Genomic DNA, 27,323 nt, shown 5'->3' on the forward strand with positions numbered 1-27,323 from the left:
CTCCTCCTTCACCCTTTGGTTGCATCTTTTACCCCAGGCATAGCTCAGCTGAATGTTCTGAAGTTTTGGTTTATTGCTGTTCTCAGATGTAGCAGCAACTGTTCATCTTGGGGTTTTGTTGGATGAACCTTGCTTCCTTGGTTATACTTTGCTTTAATTAGGGGCTCAGAACTGCCATAAATCTACTCAGGTTTGGCCAGAAGGGCAGGTGATTGATCTTGAAAGTCTCTACTGCTGCTTTTGTTTGCTGTTTGGGTTTTGGGGGGTTTACCATGACATGAAGATGCCTCATACAATGAAACTCTCTTTTTAGGATATAGCTGAAATACATGAGTTCTTGGTTTTTTTTTTTCTTTTTCACTGGAAAACTAAATAGCTGATAATTCAAATACTGAAGAGGCAACCTGGGGAAGTTTCAGCATTCAGTGTTAAGCTCTCCAGGAAAAGAACAATGGTGTTGCTTGAGCTAGAGCTGTGACTCCAGGCATTTCTTGGCGTTAAAATCATATGGAAGAATAAAGCCAGATTTAACTGTGACTGCTGGGTGTAGAAGGAGGTGGGGGGAGAGAAGAGAGCAAAGAATGAGAACAAGGCAATTCCTGCTAGCACAGTTTAAGAACTGCAAGTACAGAGACATTTGTCTGACATAAAACATTGTGGTTAGACGTTGTAAATGTTCTCATATTACTTATAATTTATACATGGAGAAAGAATGGTGTGAACCTGTTCCAACCTTTGTAGTTACTTCACTAAAGCTTTTGTGGGGAAGTTTATGCTTAATGGTGAATGGCAACAAAAGTCATAAAACTTTAGCAGGCATTTCTATTATTTATACACATGCTTTGTAAGAGTAGTCTAAGGTAAAATGCTTTCTGTGATAAACATGTTCAGTAGAAGTAATAATGAAGTTTATCACACCATCTTCAGCACAAATGGAAAATACCCCTTCTTTTATTATGAAGCAAAGGCACCCAGAGGCTTGTCTGTGGTGTTGCACGGAAGTCTCTGGCAAGGTTAGGAACTACAGCCATGTCTCTGCAGTCTTGCTCAGTGGTTTTATGATACCTTGCAAAAATACCTCCCTCGCAGATGGAACACAAGTCTTCACAAAGGTGCGTTTATCCAAACAATAATGTTTACATCTGGGATATAAAGCAACTGTAGGCATCTGGTGAATGTAATTCAGTAGTCCCAATATTTAGGTTTGTCGTACTTGGCATTTAGTCTTCGTTGCCTTGGGCAGTGTCCTTGGTACAGCAGATCAGTTTCACGAGGTACCTTCTGTGCAGTAGCAGCCTGGGGTGCCAAGTGATGGGAAATTTCTAGGGTCCAGCAAACTTTGTACATGGTGCCCACTTTTGTTGGGTGATTTCATATAGGCCATCCAAGTCATCACAGCCGATGGGATCCGTGCAGTTTGAGGCCTGAGAAGTGTGATCTTGGTTTGAATTTGAATAGGTGCAAAGCACTGGCACCTGAGAAGTAACTTTTAAACATCTCATTAGAGCAGGACCAAAATTCATCAGATCTAAGTGACTTATATTTCAGCTTTAAACAATACTAGAAAAAACACCTCTGTGCTATAACCTGGTTTATATCTGTGTGTAAATCCTCTTTTAAACGAGCTGTGCCTTAAGGTGTCCAGTTACAGGTCAGCCAAATCTGAAGTGATCTTCCAGGAGGAACACTGAACATGTGACTTTGTGGCCAGCCTGGATGATCTTGCTTTGGGTAGTATTTTTAAGCAATATGATTTTAAGCTTCTCTGGGCAGACCTGTCTTCTGTGGGCAGATGTAAAACAGATGTAAATACAATTTTCATGCTTAATTAAAGTGGTAAGAGATATCTAGAAGTAAGATTCACTGCTTAGCTATGCATACATATGACTCCAAGAAAATTCAGTGTGAAACTAAAGCATATATACCCAGTGGCAGCATTAATCCATCCTGCTTTTTTCTTAGCCATGGGTGTTAGGAGGTTTTAAAAAGTCTTGTTGCCTAGGCTACACTTAATCACTTGAATCTCGTGGCTGCAGCAAGGCCCTGGTCTAGAGGTTGGTGGGTTTTTTTTCCTTTCTGCTTCAGACTCCTGAAATGCTGCTGTGCACAGTGATGCAGTGCATGCCCAGTCCTCCTTTGCAGAGAGAGCCTCTCATATGAAAGGCAACCAACAGTAATGCTTAGCTGTGAGCATCTGCTGCCATCAGATGCTGATAACCTGCTTGTGGTGTGAAAACAGTCCCTGCCTGAGGACTGTGTTTCTAAAAGCAAACATTTTGTAGCTGAAAAGGGGATGGATTTTGTGTGCTAGTAAAGCACTCCTTTAAAAAATGTTGTCTTCAAGTTGTCCTAAGGAAAATTGAGTGAGGGAAGCTTGATGTGTGTTTGGATGAACTGGGTTGAACAGAATGATTTGCAGCGGCACGGCTGGAGTCAGAGATGGGAGCGATAGAGCCTTTCAGTCTGCTTGGAGGAGAACATACAGAGGTATCCTGAGGACACGAGGCCTTGCTTTGTTGACAAAAGTTGTGGAAAAAGTAGGCTGACAGATTAATCTGGTGGTGGTGGAGCTCTGAACAGGGTGAAATGCAAGAAGAAGCTGAGAGTGAAATGGGCTAGCATTCAGGTAAGATTTGGAGTTAAAGTATGAATGAGACATTAAACAAAAAGTAAGATTCAGAGGGTGTATTAGATTGAAAAAACTGAAGTATAAGACTTGGAAAGAACTGTAAAGGAAGGTATTGGTCCCCAAGTCACTCTGAATGTTTACCATAGCTGTTTCACACATTAAATGCTGTTGTGTCGTCAGGTCCTTAAAATACTGGTTTGGTCACTGAAAGGTATGAAGACTGATAGTTTATTTAATCTCCTTTTCCCCATCACTATCAGCAGTAGGCAGCACCTGAAGTCAGGGGCTTGAGGTTGGATGGGAATTACGGCCTGAGATTTCAGTGGATTTTTATTGTGTCTTTCTGAATCCACTTTAAATATGGTTGTTGAGGTGTGCTGGTTTATTTCAGTGTAATGGTTCTCTGGCCCTTTATGCTTTCAGATCCAACTAATTCGAAAGTCCTCTAAAACTGCCTTGCAAAGCACTAAGACTCAAGAGTACATTCTTTCTCATTTATTTTTAAAAATGCTAATATGAAAATTCTTGTGAAAGAATATTTCACTGGTCCAAATATACTGCGTACAGATGAGATTCCTGGAAAAAGTCCTAGTTGTGTGTGTCTCCAAAAAAAGCAAGTGTGTGACAGTTCCTTGGTTATCTCCGCTGCTTTGAACAGAAAAAAAAGATGTTTTGCGTACTTTATAAAGCAGGAATGGCTGCTCTAATTGCCGTCTTTGACTATGACTGCACATCTGAATAGTGGCTATAAATGAACATCCTTTTAATATGCATGGGTTTATGTGGAAACTATGAACTACCGCTGACCCTCTAGCTAGGCTAAAAGCACCAGTGTTTCATTAGAAATCATTCGTACTTAAATGCACAGAGGTGAAGTTATTCTGTAAAGTCAAGTTGGTTCTAGCAGTAGTGACAAAGCTGAAGCAGAGCCCAGGGATGATGTATGTGTTCTTTAGCTGCTGCTTCTGTACTGTATTAGTTAGTTTGCATGTGCTTTTTCAGAGGTTTTATTTGTGCTCGTTTTGTATCGGAATGTAGCGCTTCGCTAAGCCAAATGTGTTTGCTTAATGCAAGACACTGCTACTACACGAGAACAGTCTGTCTGACAGCCTTCTCCGGAGATTCCTTACAGCTCTTTATTTGGGATGCAGATCTGTCTGCCAGGGATCCAGAAGCTTTGCAATAGCTGCATGAAATGCAGGGAAAAGGGCACTTACTGGGTTAATGTGTCCGGCAGCTACCTCCTTCCAGAACATTGTTTTAGTAGTTGCTGGGCAACACTCTTTTTTTGGCAAGATGTTCAAGGAATGAACCCGTATCTTAGACTTAAAATACCCTCATGGTGAAGCAGCAGATGAGTAGTTCAGATTCTGTTTGTTCTTTTGGTCCTAATTCATACTGTATGCTCTTTATGAATACTGCCTTCACAAAGCTTTTGGTCAGGTTTCTCTGATGGTATTAGGATCTCAGCCTTTGAACCATGAGTTCATCTTGAGCAGAAGAAATGACCTGAGCACTACAAAGGAAGTTTAATATATGAATATATATGTATGTAACAAAATCTACACACCCCAATATTTTTCATAGATTTCTCTTACATTCGTCCTGTGTTCAGCACTGATGAAAATCGATATGCTTCTCTATAACAGAAATATTTTGAGTTATGATATGTTTTTCATAACTTTTCTGTCAATAATTTGAAGCCTAAACACTACTGTTTTGGTTAATATGAAGGAAGCCATATAATTTATTTAGTACTGATAGAGGCTATGGAGTTATGTTGCATACATACAAGATTATTTAGCCTTACTTAGCCAGTGCAAGTGTGTTTACAGTTCAGCATTAGAGCTGAGATTAAGGACTTCTCAGCTGAAGGGTCACATTCATAGTTTTCCCAAAGAGTTCACAGTGTTAAAACGCAAACTAAATCAAATAGCCAGATCCCTCTGCCTGGTAGTTCTGGGAATATATTAGTAGCATACAGAAGTGCACTTTGTAGGTATAATGTAGTTCAGTGCTATCCCCTGTACTCACCAAGAACAATTTCTTTGCAGTATAAGCCTTCAGGTATCGTGTACAGCTTCAACCTCAAGTCCTATCACTCTCCATATGCCCTCCATGCATACTTTTCCACATCTACTCTGGTGAAAGTGATTATATCAGCTTAAATTGCTTTTTAGACTTTGTGAAATAGTCTGAATTGTATGGTTTTCTGCATATATTAGATGAGTTCGAGTGGGTGTTCTGCTGAGGGTTGAGGACATACTCCTGGAATGATGGTGAGAGGAGGAGGGGTGTTAGACTTGGGTTGCATGACCAGGTTTAGGCTCCTTTATCTGTTTTGAACGTGGGGTTTCTAATGCTGCTGGAATGTTTGGGTATGTTAATTATTAAGGTGCCTAAATGCCTTTAAGGAATATTTTAACTGATGTCTAAATATGGCTTTTTTCACTCTAATAACCATATATTAGTAGATAAAATAGCAAGATTTCTTTCTCATGCAAGAGGCAGAACCTTTGGGAGTGCTCAAGGGCTAGGTTCAAAGCTTAGAATGGTAATCTGGAAGAGAAAGGCATCACTTGCAATAGGAAAATGACTCCTTTGCAGGTTTGAGATATCCAAGACGGATTAAAACGCACGTGCTGAATACCAAAAGTACAAAGTGGAGCAACAGTAGTGAATACTTAGTTAACTAACTTCTGTTTTGTGGCCATGAGATGATTTAGTGTGAAATCAAAAGCCACTTTTAGGTTGGTGTGATGGAAAAGAAAAATAATAAAAATATAATCTAATGTTGTGGGGTTTTTTTTAATTAAAATTAAGACATGGGTCATTTTGAGTAGGAAAAAATCATTTGATCTCATTGAATTAGGATATGGTTGAAAAATCCAAAATACATTTTCATTGCCTTGATGAGGATCCTTTAGTATGATTCTCAGTATTTATAGAACTGTACTAGAAAACTGCCAACTGCCTGTATGCATTTGAATTCGATGCCCTTTATACAGTGAAGAAAGCCTCAGCACTGTCTCTGAAATGTGACTCTTGAGCCCACCGCATCCTACATACAAGCAGATGTTATAAGCAATTGTCACTGTGACATTTAGGTATTTAAAAAAACCTGAAAAGTCACAAGTGGTGTGTTTTTGTACAGACAAATGTGCTTTTTATCCGCTAAAGCTTGAAAAAGCCTGTGAGAGAGAGTTCTATCAGAAGCTGATGCATGGCTTACATGAGCATACCTAAGCCCCCTTCCTCTCTGCAGCTTAGGTGGTACTCAATGTATTCTGCCTTGGCTGCTGTACTTGGTTTTTCAGAGTGGTGTCTTGAGCACCTCATCTCCAGACATTTTTAGCCACAGGTTATGTGGTGGTGCCATGCTCATCAATGACAATTAGGTTTGCTGTATTACAAGCAGAGGAGGTACTGGAGCTTTCCAAGCATGGCTTCAAAATGGGTCTTACCACAGAACCACACCATGGGTTTGGGTTGGAGGGGACCTTAAAGCTCATCCAGTTCCAACCGCCTCTTGTGCGCAGGGACACCGTCCACTAGACTGGATAGCACTAAGCCCTGTCCAACCTTGCCTTGAACACTGCCAGGGAAGTTATACACTTGCAAAGCTGCTATGTCCTGTAATTTACTTAAATTGCAAAAGTAGTTTGCATTGCTTTGTTATCCCATAGTGACTGGATGTAAGAATCAAAGGAGAGCTGCTTTTTTTTTTGTCATGGAGAGTGAATCAGTAATTTGGTTTTAATTTGCCACCTCTACTGCAGCATGGCTTCTGGCTGCCTATGAAAAGGCAGGTCTGAAGTCCAGTTGGTAGCTACGTGTGCTAAAGCATCAGAACAACCTAAAGACATCCCAACTATATGATGCCAGAGTGCTTTGCTAAAATAGTGAATAAGTGTCTGGCTAAATAATTACTGTTTTGAGATGGTTTATCATGGGGTTTTTTTCTTGTGTCCTGGTAATGGGGTACCAAGACCATAACGGAAAAGGTCTGTATGGCACAGATTACAAGAGAGTCTATTTAACTTAGTGTAACAAAAGTTGTTGATACTGGACAAGAAGAGGAGCTGTGTCTATTGGAATACAGCACAGGCTGTGAAGATTGGCTGGGTTGCATTTGCATGCTGGTCTGTGCAGAGAGTACTGTGGTCAAGCAGCTGTCTGCCAACTTCTGGTTTTAAAGTGCTTTCATCTTAGATGTTTTGCATCTAGAAGAAGGCAGAGCAAAGCCCCTTGGAAATAGAAAGTGGCCATTAATATGCATGTTAGAAAGCTGCATGAAAAACACAATCTGTTGGTTAAGGTACTGCAAAAGAATGAGGGGGGATTTAATTGATCTCCTAGTGAGAAGTTCTATGATTTCTGCACTTCATTTGCCCATCTGAGAAGTGTGGATAGTAGTTCTGCACTGATGAGGCATTCTGTGCAGGACAATGGAGGGAATGTGCTGGTGTAGTGACCGTGTCCTAAAAAGTGAAGAAATAGGCAAAGCGCTGGTTTGAATGTTCATTCTTTTGCAACAGCTCTCACAGGTCTGAGCTTTTTCCTTGTGGTAAGTTCAGGGTATTTCAGGTAGGAATGAGGGAGGGATTGCCAGAAAGCTGTGCTTAGCTATTAAGTAGAACAGTACTGTTAATAAACCTAGCCCCAACCTTGTAGACAAAAGAATACTGTGGCTTTGTTGCCATAGTTTCAGTGCAAAATCTGACCTTAGCTATAATAACATTCGGTTAGAAAGAACTAGCTAATCAGTTTTCTAAAATTAGTGTGTTCCCTAGTACATAAGCCAGTATGAACAGGATATTTAATGAAATATTATACTTAGTCACAAGAGCCCAAGGGAGCCCTTGATGAATTGTGGGGGTGGGGTGACATTGGTGCATATCTTTTAATATAGTGAAGTTAATAAAATTTGTGGCTTGCTTAATATTTAGGGTAGCTCAGCTGTGTGTTCTGTGCAAGCTCCTTTACCCTGTTCCTTTGAAAAGCCCTGAGTCTGTTCTGTAAGCTCGTGAGTGTCATCAATACCAAGTACTTCCAGAGGACTTTCAGATGAACTTCAGAGCTAGCATTGTGCTTTTTGTTAGCACAGCCCAAGTGCTTTCCAGAAGGAGTCTTACTTGTACAGAAGGATGCAAATATTGAAACAGGTGGGTATGAAGTTTGTGGAAAAAAGCTGTCTCTCAGGTGTTAGGTATGAGACATTCTCAGCTTTTTTACTAGTTGTCTAAAGTATTGAGAAACTCGAGATCCAGGGAGAGACTGGTTGATAATGTCTCACCTGTAAAATATTGCCAGCAGTCTAGAACACCTGACATGCGACTGCATTTATTATGCCCAAGACTCACCGACCTAGCCTTGGGTGAGATTATATCAAACTGTGGTAACCTAGAGTCAAAGACTGTTTATTTGCGGTATAGAAATTGTGATGAATTAGCAGGTTTTCTTCTGTGCAAGGTGGTTGTTTGGCTATTAATGTAAGAAAAATATGGAATACGCATATTTGGGGTAGGTGAGCTGGCTATCACTTCTGTTTGAAATTTAAGTTCTCTTTCAGCTTATTTGGTTTTTCTGCTTGGCTGAACCATGTTGTACGTGTAGCTTTCTGGTGACACAATCATGTTGAATTTTTCTCACTGTAGGTCTTGGATGGCAGTTTGTCACTAAGGAATCTGAACTGCCTTCTCTGCAGGTCTGATGTGCAGGATCGTGCTAGTGAGACGTGTCTTGTTGGCAGTACCAAGATGAAAGCCTGTTGCTCTCCATCCAGACTTGCTTGCTGTATCACAGAGTGATGAACAGTGTTCTCTTACTGCTTGGTACTTGAGAGAGGTATCAAATACATGGGAAGAAGACTGTGATAAGGAGCATCTGAATGATGCTTTATGAATTTGGAAATAGCTTTCATTTCTGTTGGCCAGAGCAAGTAACTAATGAATCCTCACCTCTTCTGACGCTGCTTTGCAGTTAAGGTGAAAAAAACTTGTAATTAGTGAAAAGCAACTGTAATACTCTTCATGAATTTCCTGAGACATAGCTTTGAACTGTCCTGGGTGTGAAGCACAGACATTTGGTTACAAACACAGTGCAGTTTGATTCAGAAAAGCATTTTTCACCTTGAATGTGCTGACATTTGCATAGCTGAGCTGTCACGCAGCTCTGCTTGGCTCTATGGGGTTTCCTTCTGCGACATGTAGCTTATGATTCTGGGTACAGCACACAGTCATGGGAAGGTGTGATCCATATTCTTGGATCTTCCAGTTCAGATTCAGATTAGCATGTTTATACTTCAGGATTTCCATTTTTCTGCCTTGTAAACCCAGCTGCCTTCCCTGGGAAACTGTAGGAAGCCATTCCTAGCTTTTACTTTGGTGGAGGCATGAATGATACTCAATCTTTTCCCATTTACATTTTCATGTGACCAAATTTGATTTCCTCTTACCCCCTGACTGGGTATGATCACGACGTGTCTCATTTTTCAAAGGGAGCAGGTAGGTGTGACACCCCTGAGGATCTCATCTGTGTCAAACTCTTCAGAGGGTCTGTTCTGTAGAATCTCACTTCTCTGTTGCTTTTAAGACGGTGAAGTTCTGTGCTGCTTGCAACAGTAATGCTATATTAGATACACTACAAGCTTCAAATAGTTTATATAAAAAATAAGGCCTCATACTTTGAAAGGACTTAAGAGTTCAGAAATATTTCCAATTTAGGTTATTTACTGAAGAAGGCAAGAGATGAATATGTTAAGTATCCGTACCAAAGAGGTCTTACAGGTACTGTGTCCAAATACCACATGAAAGTCATTAGTCAAAAAGGAGCCCACCCACAACTCAGAAGTTAAATAATTTCACTTCTCATTTTCTGGGTAGCCTGTTCTTCACTGAGCAAGAGTCCTGACTAAGTGGTGATGTCTCCTGAGCTGTAAGCTCAGGGCTGTAATGCTGTAAGTACTTCTGTTTGAGAGCAGTCAGAAGAAAAATGCTGAGGCTGCCAGCATAGCCAGCCATAAAAAATGTGCTGTTATGAAAGCCAGACCTTGCCAGTTGTCTGCAGTGAGCTGTGGGTGACGCTTGAGTCTTGGATCCCATTGCTGCTGGAGATTGAATACCCTGTCCTTCTCATGGCGGGGTTTGTATTCATCAATCAAGATGAAATATAAGTACTGAATGTGTCAACACCTGAGTCTGATTTCTCTTCTTCAATTATTGATGCATTAACAGCACCTCCAGCTGAGTTCTTCACATTGCTGGGTGGAGATCAAAGTGCCAGTGCTAATCTGTCAAGCTTCAAGCTTCCAAGTAATTTGGGACCTGTCTGTAGAAAGATCTCCAGTCTTTCCTGCATAAGTTGAAAGTTCCAAATACTAGGAAACAAGTGAGCTGTTGGTGAAAGTTCTTGACTCTAAAAACTGCATTGCCGCCTTTGTGATGCAGAATGGAATTTGCTGCTTGGAGGTCGGTCTTGAAAAGCACATCACTGGTTCTTCAGGCATAAACTGGAAACATCAGTTTGTTTCCTTGCTTGACAAGTGATTGGGTGAAGGAGGGAGTTGCAGAGATCCCAGATTAGCAGTTAGTGGTCCCTAACAAATGCAACTGGTATAAAGATGTGAAAGTATAAAGAAGCGTTGTGTTTTTCATTTAGAGAAAGTGTTGTTTGTAAACATACCTATGCTCAATTTTCTTACTAGCTTTAAAAAAAGCCATCTTGGTGTATGTTGGAGGCTGTTTCTCTTGCACTGTGTTTACCTTTTAAACTTCTGACTTTGTGGCCATAGCAAAGGACAAAATGCACGCAAGGTCTGGCGTTAATACTGTGGAAGCTCTGGTGGAGGCTTTCTGCCAGCTGTTGGGAATGGAGCTGTTGGTGCCTCTGCCTTCACAGAGAGTCTGGATGCAGCCTGGCAGAGAGAAGCCTGAGCTCTAACGCTCTTATTAAATACTGTTACCTTGCTGTGAAAGTCAAAGCTTTAAGTTGGCATCTCATGTGAATGTTTCAAACACTAGAATAGCCATTAGCGGTTGATTGACACTAAGTACAGTGTTCCTCCAAAGTTTTGTTCCAATGAACAGCTTAATATTCAGTCAAGTAAGAGAGTAGCTTATGTATTAGGGCTAATACTTCCCTCATACCTAGTTTGTGAAAATAATCAGTGTTGAGGCCTCAGTGTTGGCAACTGATACCTGTTTTGATTATGTAATATACAGAAGTTCAGTGAAAACATAACTGTATTGTGCTTGAAGAGTCTTTCTGTAGCTCTTTGTGTCAGATTTTCAGAATAAGAAATCACCTCTGAGCTCTACTGAGAGCAGAGCAACTGTGACATTGCTAGGAAATGCTGCTACAGGATCCTCTCCTGCTTCAACTAGAACAAATTATCTCTGAGTCAGATTTTATTAAGGATACCGAGAGCTTTGCTATGCACAAGCAATCTGGTAGCACTTAGACCTTGTATTTAGTGAATGTCAGCTCTTTTATTCATCATGGTTAAGAATTATACAAGGGAAAAATAAACACTGAACTTGGAGGCATGAGGAGGTGAGAGAGCTGGATGAGGGAGCCGCTGTCCTGAAAAGGAAACAATCTTGTCTGTATCTACAAAAATCCTTTTCCTCCCCATCAGAGCAGTGCATGGTCTACCCAGCACCAGTGAACTTGAAAGAACACCCAGAGGTGGCAGTTCAGGACCCAAGGGGGCCCAGTTGAAAGGGTTGGTTTGTGGTGGGGGTTTCCAGTCCTTGACTGCTCCTTACGCAGGAAAGCTGCATTTTATTCTTGAAGAAGCAAAATAAATCTCAGTATTATTAGAATGTAACCAGTACCTGTATGAAAGAAGAAAAGTTATGTTCTTTCTCTGCATGATGCTGGGATACTGAACATGACCAGATAGAGGATGGAGCTGGATGTTTACTTCAGCATTTTTCAGACCACATCCCAAGAGCAGAAGCTGCAGCAGTGATCTGGGGAATGCTCCATCAATCCAGCCTGGAAGTTTTGATTAATTGGCACCACAGGCTTCAAAGAAAGGCTGAAGAACAAGTGGTGAATTTGTGCTTTTTGCTTGGTGGCAAACAGCTTTGGCACAGAGATGACGTTCTCAACTACACTGTCGTATCTATAACTAGGTACTGTTATAGATAGATAAATTATATACTTAGATCTAAATAGATATTCTTGTCAAAAGAATCAGTGTGACTTTGATGTCTTGCTCATGTCTTAAGATCAATATTAAGCAAGTTGGTTTTTGGAGTACACACACATCAGGGGTTGTACTGACTTACTTAGTTCTGTCCTTCAAAAGCGCATTTTCCATACTGATTAAAAAGCAAATAATGTTTCCTGTATTCCTGTTATTGCAATGAAAGCTTAAGAACTTGAGGCACTGTGCTGTTAGGAGGAACTCAATTCCCACATTTTCCTGGGAAACAAAAATTGTATCTTTGCTGGCTGCAGGAGCACTTGACTATGGAAATGGGCTGATGACTGCATACTGTGTGTGCTCAGTACTGAGCGGTATGAAGGCAAATAATCTTTCCTTGCTCAAAGTACATACTCTCTAAATAGAAATGGCAGTACCCTATGAGCTACTGTCTTGGGGATTGGAAGCTAAAGGCAGTATAGATTTTGCAGATAATTCATGGTTATCATTGACAAGTTTTAAAATAAAGTAGGAATTTATATCCTCCCGCTCCTTGTCAGGCAGATGGCCTCGGTCATGGAGAATGACAATGAGAAGATCCTTCAAATATGATCTACAGGATTTAATGCCAGATATATTTTTTGATACATGCAGTCAGTTGTGTGCTTAAAGTTTCTGTGATTTGTGAAGATTTGGAAAATTTGAGAGATGATAATTCTGCATTGGGATCAGAATTTGTCTGCAGAGAAATTCTGGGAGTTTAACAGTTTATTTATCTTATAATCTCCTTAAAGGTTTGCTTACATGGGTGCATATATATACACAAATAAGAAGTGGAAGAGAGTAGACTACATAAGCGATTTAATCGTATTCCCTTATGTTATGCATATCCACTAATATTTAATATGATCCACTAATACATGACATTATCTTCTAATCTTAATATTATGGTTGACATTTAACTTCCAATTTTTATCCTATACAAAAAAAATGAGTGTGTTTTTGTATTTGGTTTTAGCATTCAGCTGAAGTTGAAAGGTCAGCAACCGTCACCATAGTTTTTCAGTCTTCACTGGCCTCAGTGCTAAATGGTAGTTTTGAGGACCTTGAAGGCATAGGGGTAGCAAAGCAAGCCGTAAAGGGAACAAATGTAATTAGTGCTTTGCCTCTATAAAATGTTTGATTGAGGTGAAACCCTTCAGCTGTGTTGAGGCTAAACTCTTTTAAGTCTGTGTTTCCAGAGAGGTGCCACAACTCACTTGTGCTGCCAGTGTGTTACCCACAAGCCAGCACCCATAAAACAAGAAGCAGAGGGGGTGGAGGACAGGGAATAGCACAGGGGTGTGAGGAAAGCCCTGGGCAGGCTCCTGGGAAGATGCGGAGTTCATGTGGGATTCTTGACAGTGGTGAGAATAACAATGTTAAGAAGAAAACTGGAGAAAATATCTTATTCTTGTAACTTCTTCAAGAATCCTGTATTGAGAGGACTCTGAAGACCTTGAAGTTCTTAATTTTCTGAAATGCAGACGAGAAACGAACCAAAACTGTGGCCAAGATGTACAGGTTCCTGGGGGAAAAAGTCAGAAAATATATCTTTTTCAGACATGCTTCAGGAGAGGAAATTTCTGTTTGCAGAAAGTTGTTTCTTTCAGCTTTCTGTGTTCAAGTTTTCATAACTGAAACCTTGCGTACATTTGTGCTGTATTGAGGATCTTCGTGAGCTTTCCTTTTGGGTTTTTTTCCTGCCTAAAATGAGGTTGTCGGATGAGAGCTGGGAAGGGATTGAGTGGAGCTGTCTGCTTGTCATGTAAAATTAATTCCTTCTTGCCATTCCTTGCTTTCCCTTCAGGTACTGGCATGTACTTAATGTACATTCTCCGTTTTCTTTATTGTACCTTTTTGGTGCAGAAACTACTAGGTTTGTTTGTAAGTGTAGGGAGCCTGGTCATTGCTTTGGCCTTGCTGCTGCCATAGCTGTAAGATGACAGTTGGAGGTATTGGGGAAAGGGTGATAATTGTAGAGTTTGGGCTGAGAAGACCTTGAGGCTTTACTACAACCTTGTATTAGTCACAAGAATCTATTGCCACAGACCATCTTGCTCTCTTACACATGCAGGAGTGTTGAGAGTACTGGCTTAGAGAAGCATGTTTGAGACAGTGCAGTCCAAGATCGCAGCTCCTCACTCTTTGGAGTTAACTGCAGCAAATGTGATATTCGTGCAGTGTTTAAATTATAGCTAATACAGGATTAAAGTTAAACATTGTGTTGGGAACTAGACATCAAAGTACTAAAGCAAAATTAAGAAAATAGAGAAAAGGGGGGGGGGGAAAGTGTCAGGAAAATGGGTTGCAGCCTTAGATTTAAACTCAGTAACTTGAAAAAGAAAAACTTCTATCCTTCAGAGATTTTGAAGTGCCTGTCACTGAATGTTCCTTCCTTCAGGTTGTCTTTAAAGGCTCATTTCAGAAAACCACAATGACTCAACTACTTTGAATATCTGTTCAGTTAGCATGTGGCTCATGTTGGAGGCCCCAAGATTTTTCTCCCACATCCAAAGATGGTTTTATTGGTGGGTACTTTATTGGAAGTATCTCTTGTGCTATGCTAATTTTAAACGTACTTTAAATGTTTAGATTTTTTAAAGAAGAATAAAGGCAGCGTATCCTGATATTGGTAAGTAGAAAGGAGAATATTTGTTTGTAAATATTTATTACTTTGTAAAGGCAAAAGTAAGTTTATTGTTTATCTAGATATTTTTTTCTCCCCACATTTAAAAGTGATGCTCCAGAAACACGTCCAGTGTTTATTGCAGAATAATGCTGGATTATGCTGATCTCTTCTGAAGGACTGAAAATGCTCCTTGGATATTTTTTGGATTGACTTCACTTCAAGAAATGGACGGTCAGTGCTTTGGCCTCCTCAGATCCTGTGCTGGTCAGATGGTACCTGCAGACAGTCCATGGACATTCTTGTATGCATCAGTATGAATGTTTTCTTTCTGGTTGTGACCTCAGATAAATTCTTCTGTGTTCCCCTGTACAGTGCTTCATGTTCTTGGAGACAAAACCTGCCCTGTTTTGTGTTTTATGTCCTCAGGCTCCTTGCTTGGGAATGGCATAGGTGAATTGGATCCAGTTGGTTCTAGACAGAGCTCTTGCAGAATCAGTTGGGTGGCCTTATGAGAGATGTTTCTGAACTCATCGAAGGGAATTTTTGAGCAAAACCTATATAAATACACATAAAGCAGAACTAGCAGTAGATGGTACAGGAAGGAACTATGTGAATCTATTCTTCAATGTGATGGAGCTGCAGTATATCTTTCGATCCTTATTTAGTGGACAGAAGCTTGAGCGTGCTTAGAGGAATAGATGACAGCGACCAGATATTTGTGATGATTAAGGTGTTTAATTGATTAACCTTTCCGTAAGACATAGTGATCTACAGGATGACTTCTTTAATAAGTCTCAGATTGAGCTTTGTCAGGCAGCATCCTGTGTGGGTTTTCTGTGCTTACAAGTCTGTGGCACAACCAGCTGTCAGGTTGGGCTTTTCAGATTCATATGGAGCTAGTCCAACCTCTCAATTAAAATTTATGCAACTGACTGAATTGCTGAAGTGGACATCTTGCTTTGCAATGATTCTTGATTACTGGCATCGTGCTGGTGCTAGATTTGAGGACACAGAAATAGTCTCTTACTCATTTTGATTTGTATTTCCCTGTTGGTACACAGAAATGTTGCCATGGAGGAGAGCGTGGGGTGGGAGTAGGCAGGAACCAGCTGCTTTAGGGCCACACTGGGAGGAAGACTGGGGGAGGATAATGCCTGAAGTGTGCTCTTGCAAACAATCCTAGGAACTTCTCGCTGTCAGGTGTTGTGTGGAAGAGCTTGGAAGGCACATGGGGAAGGGTGGGCCTTTTAAAGAGAAGAAGTTGGCTTTCTCTGTGCTGCTTTGGAGGGAAGAGGTTACAGAGCTAACACGCATAGTGGACTTCATGGGCTGTTGTTCTTAGTCAAGAGTTCCTTAGCGATGTTGTGCACATCTATGCATTGTTTAAAGCAGTACTGCTTTTCAATGATGTGTCCCTTCCAGGACGTGGAGTACAACTGTATTACTTCTTTAAAATGCTTTGCAAATTTTTAATCTTGCCAGCATGAAGAGTTTGCAGATAATTAACACTCTTTTAACTGGAACATGCTTGTGACCTGGTCAGATGGGGTTTGTGTGTGTGTATTAACATTTATTTGTCTCCGTTTACGCAGTCAGGTGTTCCTGCAGTTTACAACTGCAGTCCTACAGAACTGCTTTGTGTAGTTCCGGTCCAGCAGGACTGGATGTCATGGTGGGATTTTACAAGATGCTATTATTCCAATTGGATGAGCTCTTCTGCTTGCTTCTGTCCATCTTATCAGGGGCCAGTTGTGGGGATGACTAAGTACACGTTTGATAAAAAACTTGCTTCTCAACTGCTCCCTTGTGTTAGGAGTTGGAAATCCGAAGTACCAATGGATAAAGGAAGGTACTGTGACATGATGTTCTTTTGGCATGTCTGGCATCTGTCAGCACTGTGATCATTCTGACCAGTTTTTATTACAGTTTCCAAGGATTTCTGAAAAGTTTCATCGTAAACCTACTAGACCTTAACAATGGAGATTGCAGGGATCACTTCTTGACCAGATTTCATTAGAATAGAGCAAGGGGTGTTCTGTTGCTGAACTGAAGGGTCCATACTTGGTATATCATTGCTAGTATATCAGTGCTTTCAGTTTAAATATTATTAATAAACCCCCCAAGTAGTTGATCTGTATACATAACAAGCATATGGCTTAAGGCTTCTACTCAGCAGTTACTTGGATGTATTTATTAGTAAAAGTACTATGTGGAGATGTTTGACAAGAAAAACTTGTTCTCTGGAATAAAGGTCAGGGTTTATGAAGCTAATTAGTATTCCATGAGCAGCTTTCTAGTGAAGGCTGAAAGCTTTCTGATTTTAGCAGTCATTTGTGTCCCCAAATGTGGGTTGTCTGAGAATGTGGGCTCTCTGATGACAATTTTCAAGGCACGTTATTGTAAAGAAGTGGCGATGTTGTGAGTGAAAGTGATAATATTCAGCAGAGTTTGTAGTACTGCAAGTTCAGGGATGGAATGCAGAAGCTATCTTACATCCTCGCTCTGGCCACACAAATGTGGTGACCAATATGCTTTCAGGCTCTGTATTTCCTCACAATGTCATAGAAGCGTTTTGGCTCAGAAACTTGCTGCTATACAATGCATGTGATTCTCCAACATTCCCTTGATCAGCACATGTGTTTCTCTTTGTGTACTGGGTCTTTATACTGTTTCTAGCCATATTTTGTATGGTTTCACATTATAAAAGCCTTCAGAGCTTTTTGAATGACCAAGAGGGGGAAACTCCATCATGAAGTGCTCCTTGCACATCCAGGATGATGCAAGGCATAGTGACCACGTAAAGTCTGTAATAGTTCTTTGTTTCTTTGACTGCTGAAGATCATGGAAATAGAAATCACTGCGCAGGAGTTTGTAGTAGCCAATATAGAATCATAGAATGGTTTGGGTTTGAAAGGACCTTAAGGTCATCTAGTTCCAACATCTGCCATGGGCAGCAATGCTTCACACTAGATCATGTCACCCAGGACTATCCAACCTGGCTTGAACACCGCCAGGGATGGAGCATTCACAACTTGTTTGGGCAACCTGTTCCAGTGCCCCACCACAGTTACAGTGAAGAACTTCTTCCTTATATCTAACCTGAACTTCCACTGTTCAAGTTTAAGCTCATTACCCCTTGTTCTTACCCCTTATCTTTTGGTTAAGTCTTATAATCCTTTCTTAAAGTTTTTCTTGTAACTTAATATGTGGGGTCCTTAGCACTCCAGTCTTTAGTAAGAAAATAATGGATTTGTGCCTGAAAAATATCTGCAGTTTGTATAATTGTATGGAAAAGTAGCCAGCTTTTTTGAATATTTCCACAGGACAAAGTGCAGGCAAGCTTGGGATCTTGAAGTTCACCTTTTAACAATCCAGAGATTTTAAAAGTTGATCTTTTGAAATCCAGTAGACAAGTCAATTTAAAACACGGCTTCTAATCACTTCCTCTTCATCCTTCGAGTGACTCAGTAAAATTGAAAGTCAATGAGGAAAGTCCCAAGTGATCTTGGGACTAAAAGCTCAGATCTAAAAGCTCAGGAAATTACAGGCAATTGGTTTTTCACATGTTTGTCACTTAATTTTTTTTTTTTGTTTGTGTAACGTACATTTGCTTGTGTTTTGGGGGGGTTTTTGTCCTGCTTCTATCAGTTACCTTTGAACAAGATTGAGATACTTGATGAGCATCGTTGGCCCTTTCCATGATTCAGCTTTTGGGTAGCATCACTGTCTGGGTTTCCTTTAGGTTTTGCTGAATTAGTCTTTTATTATTGAACTCCCAGGCAGAATGTATGTCTTTCAGCATCTCTAATACCACGAACTCTTGCAAGCTGTCCTTCATAAATCATGTCTAGTTTATCGTAGGAGAGTGTCACTTGTTGGTTCAAGACATTGATATACTTGTTTTCCCAAAAGCATGTGTTAACTTTTACCCACAACAATTTTATCCCTGGGGCTTACAGAGGAGTAACATAGTCAAGTGCTACCTTTTACTACTGCAATTTTCCTCTGAAGTCATCCAGCTAGCAAGCATTGTTTCAGAGCTCCTCTGCAGGAGAGCTGGCATGGGATGGTGCATTGAGAGCTCTTGTAGCTGTCGGTGCCAAGGGCTGTTTTTTAGTGGTTAAAAACAGCAACTGGCACCATAACAGGTGAAATGATGCTGTTCAAATGTCACCATTGAGGTAGTTTTTGTGAACTCGTGCTAAATTTACGGCAGAGCAGGAAGGGGCTGCAGTAATTTTTAGACACTCCATCATGTGAAACCAGCAGGGTTAGGTCCTGCCTCTGAAGTGTTGGTTGGTCCATGAGACCAAATCTGAGCAGGGCTGCCTGTGAATTGCCATTTCAGGCTGTCCTGGCATCTTCCCTTGAAAGGTTTCATCTGCCCGCAGGTAGTGTTAAAAGAGGACTTCAGGCTGTTTTTCTGAACTGCAAAGGATATTGCTCCATTGAGGCTACTGACAAAGGTGGCATTTGTGATCAAAGACAACTATCTTCGCTGTCTCTGTGTGGATACCGGTGTAGGATGTGTTCAGGCTGTGATACAGCTGGTGTTGTTCAATAGCTCTCACCAGTCCTTCTATTATTTTCGAATCCAGCTTACTTTCGCACTGATTGACATGTTATCATTATGTCAATAAGGCAGCTTGAAAGATGGTTTGAAACATTGAAAATACGCAGTTGTTGTTCTTTATGGAAAAGGAAATATTTTAAATGAATGTAGTTTAAATACATTTATTTCCTCTAGACATTTGAGAAACAAATGAAAGTCAGGATGGATGTTTTGGTGGCAGTGGTCGTGCCTTGAGGATGAGATAGTAATGCACAGACTTTCCTGGTGTTTCCCTTGACAATGCAAGCATCTTGATGCATCATTGTTATGGTCAGAGAGCTTCATTACAGTTCCATCACAAGGATCAATTCATGGCTGGGAAAATGCATGACTCAATGTTAAGGAAAAGCTTGCATTGCTGTAGTGATAGCTTGGTAAAGGTTTAATCATAACTTGTCTTCTCCTCTTGTTTTTCAGTTGATTATGTGTTGCTGTAAAGGCCTCCCAGCTGTGACTGTCAAATGCCCCACTAATGTACAGATTTGCTCATCTTTTTGCAGCTGGCAGAAGAGGGGACTGAAGTGAATGGATCTGTTCATTCACACACACTGTAAGAAGGCAACAATTAATAGGCTTTGAAATTCAATAACTGGTAAATATTGTGTTCTTGAAGGTAAATGCACTTAGGAAGCAAGCAATGGTCAGGATTGAAAGTGCAGGTGGATACTGCTTGCTTGGCTTTAGTAGAGTGCCAGTGTGGCTACTGCAGATTAGAAAGCCAGGGGTTGACAGAGTGGAGCACCTGAGAGCATGGGGCAGGAGAGCTCCTGCTTTGTCTGGGACAGCTGTTGTGATGGAGGGACAAGCAGACTTGAGGTCCATTGCTTGCATGTCCTTACTGTGGTAACAGCATAGTGGGGTTGGTTTGGTCGCTCTTGTCTCAAGGATGTAAGGAGAGCAAGGCAGGCATTGTCATGTGAAATTACAGCACCTAAAACTAAACCTCTTTGTTTGGCTTAACAATTGGACAAGAAGTTAAGAAATGAAACTGATGGTTTTCTTTACAAGTATGTTTTAACTCCTTTATTTATGGTATAAAGCTTTGGTGTTCCCATCACAGGCTCTTAAAATTTGTTCTTCAGGAACATAATCAGTTTTGATAAACCAAGGAGTCCAGGAAGCTGCTATGTCCATTGGAAAATAGTCAGCAGGTTAACAGTGTGTATTTCAGCAAACGGATTACACTCGGAACCTGCATGAAACATCCCTTAGTGGTGGATGTTAGTGTGTTCTACTAATTTTCTCTGGAAGACAGTGGAAGAGTAGAGCAGGCTAAAATAAACTGAATGACATGTAATTTGAAAAAAGAAAAGGGGAAAACCCTCAGTTTTATTTAAAGCTGAAAAATGAACAGTGTTTATTCTCTTCAGCAACTCCACCATTGCAATGTCCTCATCCAGTAGCACATTGGCAGCTTTGTACAGCAGGGTGAAACTGTGTGTTATTCTAGGGTGCATGGTGCATTCTGGGGGCTTGGACTTCTGGTTTTGCACATTCATGGGACTCGGGTGCCAAGCACTTCAGGCAATGCCCCATCAGCATCTCTTTCCAGACATAATCTATGGTGATTCCATTGCCTGTTTAGAATACACTAAAAAAAACCCAAATTCCAGTAAGAATGTGCTGTCAGCTCCTGCCGGCTGGGATAAATGCCTTAAGGCCTCTGCTGGCCGGCTCTGCTTCCGCTCATGGTCACTGAACATTTGTTCTTCCCATTTGCAATCCAGCCTAGTGAAGCTGGCTTATTCACATTTCTATTATCCAGCTGTCTGGCTTTTTTAATGCAGCATGGCTTTGCTGCTTTGGCTTCCAGCTCTCACTCGCCTTATTTGGTAAAGCAGTGCTCTTAAGCTGTTCCTGGAAGGGGCTGTTTTACTGGTTTAGGAACTATTTTCCACTTTCATTTTTGATCTCTGAAGCTATAGATTGTGTTTCAGCAGCGGTGCTGGCATAGCTTAACTCTTCAGTGCTATCAAACTGGAATGTTGTGCTTTTTAGAGTTGCTTGAGGTGATTTATTCTCTGCTGTAACACACTGGTATGCTGTCGCAAACAATTTGAGCAGGGGCAATATATGGCAGCACTTGTGTTTACAGTGTATATATACCTTTTCAACACTATCTACTTTTTAAAACACGACCAGAGTGTGATCTTCAGTGCTAAGACTGTGTTGTGGAGGACTCAGCCAAATTTTAATTAGCTGCATGATTTGTTGGCATCTTCTGTGCTCTGTTCCTGAGAAGGGAAGTGGTGTACAGCAACGGAGTGAACTTGGACAGATTGAGTAGCATCATTTGATAGGCTTCAGCAAGAGCATCTCTGGTCCCCTGCCAAAAGGAGCATGACTGTTTAAAGTAGAGAGAGGGAGAAGGCTTTAGTAAGTGAGGTTGAAAGACTCAAGCCAAGCCTAGGAACAGAAAGCAAGGAATAAAGCTTTTGGACTTGGAAAACAGATGCAGACATGGGTGTTTTACTCTGTGTGCCTGGGAGTGCAGCACAGTTCAGCAGCATGATTGTGCACTACTCAGCTCCAGGGTGGTGGCTCCTATAATTCAGGTCTAGGCTTTTTTGCATTTATCTTTGCTTTGCTAAGCTCTTCAAGTAGTGCTGCTCATCTCTAGCTGATGTACTGAAGTATGAACATCTGTGCGGCAGCACAAGTCTTAGGGATGCTATCTGTTACTGCCAGTGTAGAGCTGGATGTCTGCTGCCAGGCTGCTGCTAGCTGTGTTTTTCAGCAGCTGGCTGTCCACTTCCAGCTCCACACAGGAGACCACAACTTAGAAAGTTGCTCAGAATTACCTTGAAAATTGAAGAAACAGCCTGAAAAACAGTGTTGCTGTTCAGGGGGATATGTGTTAAGATCGAGCTTGCTTGACAGCATCCAGGGAAGAGAACAAGCAGCAGTGCAGTAGGGAAGGGTCTGTAGATAACGGGAATAAGAGTTTGAATAGGAGTCGTTGATGCTGTGCTGTTACAAAAAGTACAGTTGCTGCCTTGGAATATATAAAAAGAAGCATTGCCAAAAGACATTGTAATTATTTTTTCCAATTTAACTTCCTGGCAGAGCTTCAAGGGAAGCATCTTGTTTAGTACTGCACCTCATGCTTCCAGAAAGATAGGAGCTAACTAGAGAAAATCCAGATAAGGGTAGTGGTAAGGAACAAGACCTGGTTAGTCTTGTGTCTTGGTAGCTGTGGGACAGGGGCGGAGGAGCCTACAAATATTGCTGGGGGAGGGAGAAGTTCTGTTCTGCATGCCCACCTGGAGAGGGAAAAAAGTAATGGGTTTAAACGGTAAGAATAAATAGGTTAGATCTAGAAAGAGTGGAGTGCTGTAATAGATGACTTCAGGAGCTGCGTCAAGAATGAAGCAGGCATAATTTATTCTGCCTGTGGGAGGGAGGGATGAGTTAAGTGAGCTTTCTATGGGTCTGCCAATCCTGGGAACCGTGCTATTGGCACTTCTACGGAAGGGAGTATGGCCAGAGTTTGGGAAGATGGCAATGCAGGGGGAAAGAAACATATAAGAGTTTTGGGTAACAGTAAGAAAAATGAAAGCACTGAATTCAGTTTTATTTCTTCAGTTCTTCCAGAATAGACTTCAATAATATTATCAAATATTTATTTAGCTTCCCTATATCTTATTTTTTGGCAATATGAGTCTTCTTTAAGCCAAATGTATTTAGAAGTTGAAAGTCGAGTTACTTTATTGAACAGATGAAGAATTTTCCTTGTTTCACGTGATGCTGTGCTGGCTCATTTGTTAGCACATGCAAAATGTTCCTGAATAGAAACTACTTGTATTATGCTGTTCGGTTATGTCAGCTCTATCTAATAGCACAGCCCTGTTCTTTTTGTACTGCTCAACATTGACTCTTTCAGAGCATGTCTGAAATCTGATCTTTCTTCTTCTTCTTCCTGTGCTCGTAGTGTCCAAGCAGTTCCCTGAGTAATTCCCTGCCTCCTGCCCCCACTTCCTGACCCATTTTGAGCAGGAACTTTACTCCGGAAAAACAGGAGCAAGTGAAGAAACAAATGTGAAAATAGAATCCAGTTGAAATAAAATGAAATAGGGCCAGCAGATGAATACACTTGGGTTTACTGCTGGGGTAAAGTGCTACCAGTGTAGGCTGCAAAGACCTGAAGATTTTGAGGAAGAATGTCCTGGGATTCCTGTTCTGAGACTTCATGCCTTGTATTGAAATTTGTCATGGAAACTGTTAAAAGGGAGAAGGGGGATGGGTAACCAAGTTGAGAATGCAGCTCTCAAGTCTGGGACTAAGGCTAAAACCACAACAGTTTACTTAAAAATTCAACTCTTATACATTATTAGTTTGCTGAATTCCCTTTATATAAAGTACAAATGCTTCTGCTTGTAAAATTTGGTTTTCAGTACTTGTGGTAGAGAGAGAAGGGGTTGGCCTTTGGGCTCACCTCTTGGCGACATTTGCCTCTAATCCAGGATTTCTTTTTGTTCTGGACCAGAGAGGAGCTAAGACAGTAAAACCACTCATTGAAACCAATAGCTTCTGAGTTAGCTCAAATTAGTGCGTGCAGTTATTAAGTCTTCTCTTGAAGTGGCTGGGTTTCCCACACACACACTTCAGTTTTCTTCTCTCCATAACATTAAGAAGTTTTTCTCTGGTTTGGATTTGTCATCAGCCGGGAGCCATCATGGTTCTTACCAGTATCCTCTGAGACAACTCAGTGTGTGATTTGTATTTGGGGTTTACTTGTAGCCCCATGTGCTGGCTATCCAGGGACATGTTAGCCATTGTGGTGCCACTCAGTGATGGGGAGGCTTCTGCTTCTCTTGCACTGTAATCTGACCCCCTAGATATCAAGTGGGATCCGTTTTAGTTAAATCTGTCAGTGTTACTTGTTTTTCTGTTCTACTTGTGTCGCTGTCCCTTCTGTCTTTGTGCTTTCACGAAGCATCTTCAATCAGCACTGCTCGTAGCAGAGACTGAAAAATGCATCTGGTCTTTCCTGCAAATGTTTCCTTTTGGAACTGCCTGTATATCTGGTGTCTAAATATTTCTCTCTTTTCGAGTAGCAGTTTTCTTCTTGAAGGAGACCGAAGCGGTTACATGCAGAAATAAAACAAACATTGGTGTGTTCTGAACTCTGATACCTCAGATGTTTACTTCAAGGTGCATTTCTTGTGTTAGTCTTTTGGTGGTTTTTTGGGGCACTTTGCTACTGTTGTGGTTTTAAGGGATATGGAGGGTGTTTGCTTTCAGTGTTGCGAGTTGTCTGTGCTTTGGCTCTTAATTTACCCTGAGATGTGGCTGTGTGTCCAGAGCCTCATGAGTTAATGCAGATGAGGAGCTGTGTGTTTGCTCTTCATTGTTGGAATAAAGTTGTCTTCCTCAGCTTTTGCTGAAGGACAGCCTTTTATCCTACAGTAAATTTAAATACATCTAAAATGCTGTGGTTATTATTGTAAAGTTGCTAACATTGTGGTGTGAAGTCATGTTAATTTGTTATGTGTTCAAAAAGCTGTTGCTTTTTAATTAATGTTGCATTAATGAATACTTTTGATTTAGTAGGCATTGATATTCGGTGTTGGGCTCTCGGGTATGTACTTCTTCCATTCTCTGAAATCACTGTTGCAGTGTTCTCCCTTTGTTTGGTTTAATACATCAGCTCTAAGTTAATACCAATTACATTCTTCCCTATGTTGTTATAGCTTGAAAAAAACGGAAGTAGTGATTTCCATCGGTAGAACTATGAACACTGGTACAGTGGCAAGAGGGCGGTTACCCTCATGTCTTGCAGATGTAAGTTGAGCGTGGTTATTTTAGCATAAAAATTAAAATCTATTTAGATCATAAATCATGCAGGCTCTCCATTTAAGTGTTGGTTGCAAAGGTGATTTTCCTCTTCTATTCTGCTTTAAAAAGAAAAGCATTGAAAGCCCTTGAAACAGGCAAGATGCAGCAGCATGCAGACTTCACAGCAGCAGCAACCTCTAATATATTTTGTCATGCAATTAGTTCAGTGTTTGAATCCTGAATGATTGGGTTGCTTTGCAGTGGTGCCTGTGATTGTGACAAGACCTTTGGGCTTGGAATACAAATGCATTTCACACTTATGCTTGCGTTTTCTCTTCTTGTGGCATGGCAGAACTGTTGGCAACATGAGATTTAACTTCAGTCTTCGTCTTCCACTGGGTTAAATGTGTCCTGCTGAGGTTTGTTTTGTCTCTGGTTTTGTTGGAGCTGTGGATGCAGTGGGCTCCGCTGGGACAGCAGGTCAGGTGTTCAGTGCATCCTGACAAAATACCTATTATAAAAGCTTGTTCCCAGCAAATTGGAAATGAAAGGATGTCTTCTCATCACAAAGACAGTAATTTCAGTAGGATAAAGTTCTTTTTTTCTCCCCCTTTATGGAAATGCAGGAATGATTAATAATCAACACATTTCTGTAGCCGCTTTTGTTCTATATTCTTTGAACCTCTTAGGCTGTCATCTTAATTTTAAACCTCAGAAGGCGCAAGTCTAGAAATAGATGATGTAGTAATCCAGGGGCTTCTGAGGAGGTAAAACTTGCTTGTGATGGAATGTGTGTTTTCTATTATCTGTATGCCTCCTGCCTGAAAATATTTCACTTAAACACAAAAGGGGTCTTGGTTTGCTTTTAAATAAATAATGTCTTCATCCAGCAGAGTGTTAAAATCCTTCAGAGTGTGTTAGAGCTGTGCAGCTTTCGTAACTACAAAGTCAAGAGCTTCTATTTGCAGTACTTTCATCATTTCTGGCTATGCTGCTACTTCATCTTCTTTCCTGCTATCTCTTATATTTAAACTAAAACTTAAAAAATACTACCCTTATATTTATTCAACTGTGAGCAGGCTTTGGCCTTGGAAATACCGGGTATCCAAGTATAGAGAAGTCTGAAGAGAAACTGCTACATTTCAACAGGGAATTGCAAATTTGATTTTAATTTTAGTATTGCCATGCAAAAAGGAGTTGGGTTTGGGTGGTTTTTCAAGTAATGAAGAAACAGCTGTGTTGGTGTTAAATATTCAGTGGGGCTTGTGATTTCTTTAAAGATCTTTAACTAGATAGATTCCCCTCACCTGAAGGTACTCTGAAATGATTTTTTGAGAGAGGGCAAATAATTCTGCTTCACTCTTACCTTTCTCCAGTTGGCATTCTGCAAAGTCTGGGTTTGTGTCTAGCAAATTGCATGGCTACCCACTTTTTTGTTGCCAACAAAGTATTTGATGCTTGCTGTAACTGCAGAAAAGTTGGTGAAAACTTTCTACTAAATGCCTAAAATAGCCAGGGGAGATTTGGAAAAAATGAGTGGTGTATTACACAACCAGCCTGGCTGAAGCTAAAAGTACTTCCAGATCATTTAGAAATGAGCACAGTAGAGAGTAGCAGAGGGAGAAGAACAGTGCGCTGCAGCTGAACTCTGAAAGCAGCAAAGATGGGAAGTCTTAATAGTGGCTGGCGTCCAGCTCTCACCCAGCAAAGGCATCACTAAGCTTTGGATGTTGGCAGTGTCGGTTTAGTGGCTTTCTGAGCTGTCTTCATGTACCAAGGGTAGAACTGACATAATAACATCACTTGATGTCCTGAGTTTCCAGGGGGAAACTGAAGACAAGACTAGGCAGCTTGGTGTGAAAAAAGGTGACTGGCTCTTGGGTGTGCTCTTATATACTATACTTGCTTCTCCAAATCATTCTTGCCTCTCTGAAGTTAGTGGTTATTATTAGGCATGTTGGACAAGTCTTGCATTATATTTTATAATAGTTTGACTAATACTCTACCTAAATGGTACTTAAATTCCCATGCAAATTAAAATAAAAATATCAGTCTGGTCAGATGTTTAATTTTGCTGTGAGAGCAAATATTGTGCATATATAATTGAATTGAACCCAGCAGGTAGAATGAGGCCAGATTAGCCAGCGAGCCGGTGGTCATGGGGCAGTGCTGCAGGGAGCTCACCAAACTGATGGTATGTGAAACAGTGATGGGCCATTTCTTGGATCAGGTCCTGCAGCTGTGAGCCTAGATGTTATTGCCCCTTTTATAGGGATTGACCATATGATGATTTTCACTTCCCTAGCAGCAGCTTACCTACCCCACGCAATGCACTTCATGTTCACTACAGGATGGAGATAAGAAGTGCTGCGGAGGCTCCTGGTAGGCTGAAAGTTTTGCATTAGGGGATGCTTTTCCAGCCTGATGTTTTATAAGTGTTGCTGTTTTGGCTGATTTTCTTTTTTTGCCAGGTACTTTT

General features: G+C 40.9%; 1 protein-coding gene across 5 annotated transcripts in view; it reads left to right on the plus strand.

Annotated features, from left to right (window-relative positions):
• Positions 1-27,323, plus strand: part of ITPR1 (inositol 1,4,5-trisphosphate receptor type 1) — a 163,489-nt gene that overhangs the window by 4,588 nt on the left and 131,578 nt on the right. The gene's annotated exons all lie outside the window — the stretch shown is intronic.

Source organism: Melopsittacus undulatus, chromosome 9 (assembly GCF_012275295.1).
Source record: "Melopsittacus undulatus isolate bMelUnd1 chromosome 9, bMelUnd1.mat.Z, whole genome shotgun sequence".
NCBI lineage: Eukaryota > Metazoa > Chordata > Aves > Psittaciformes > Psittaculidae > Melopsittacus > Melopsittacus undulatus.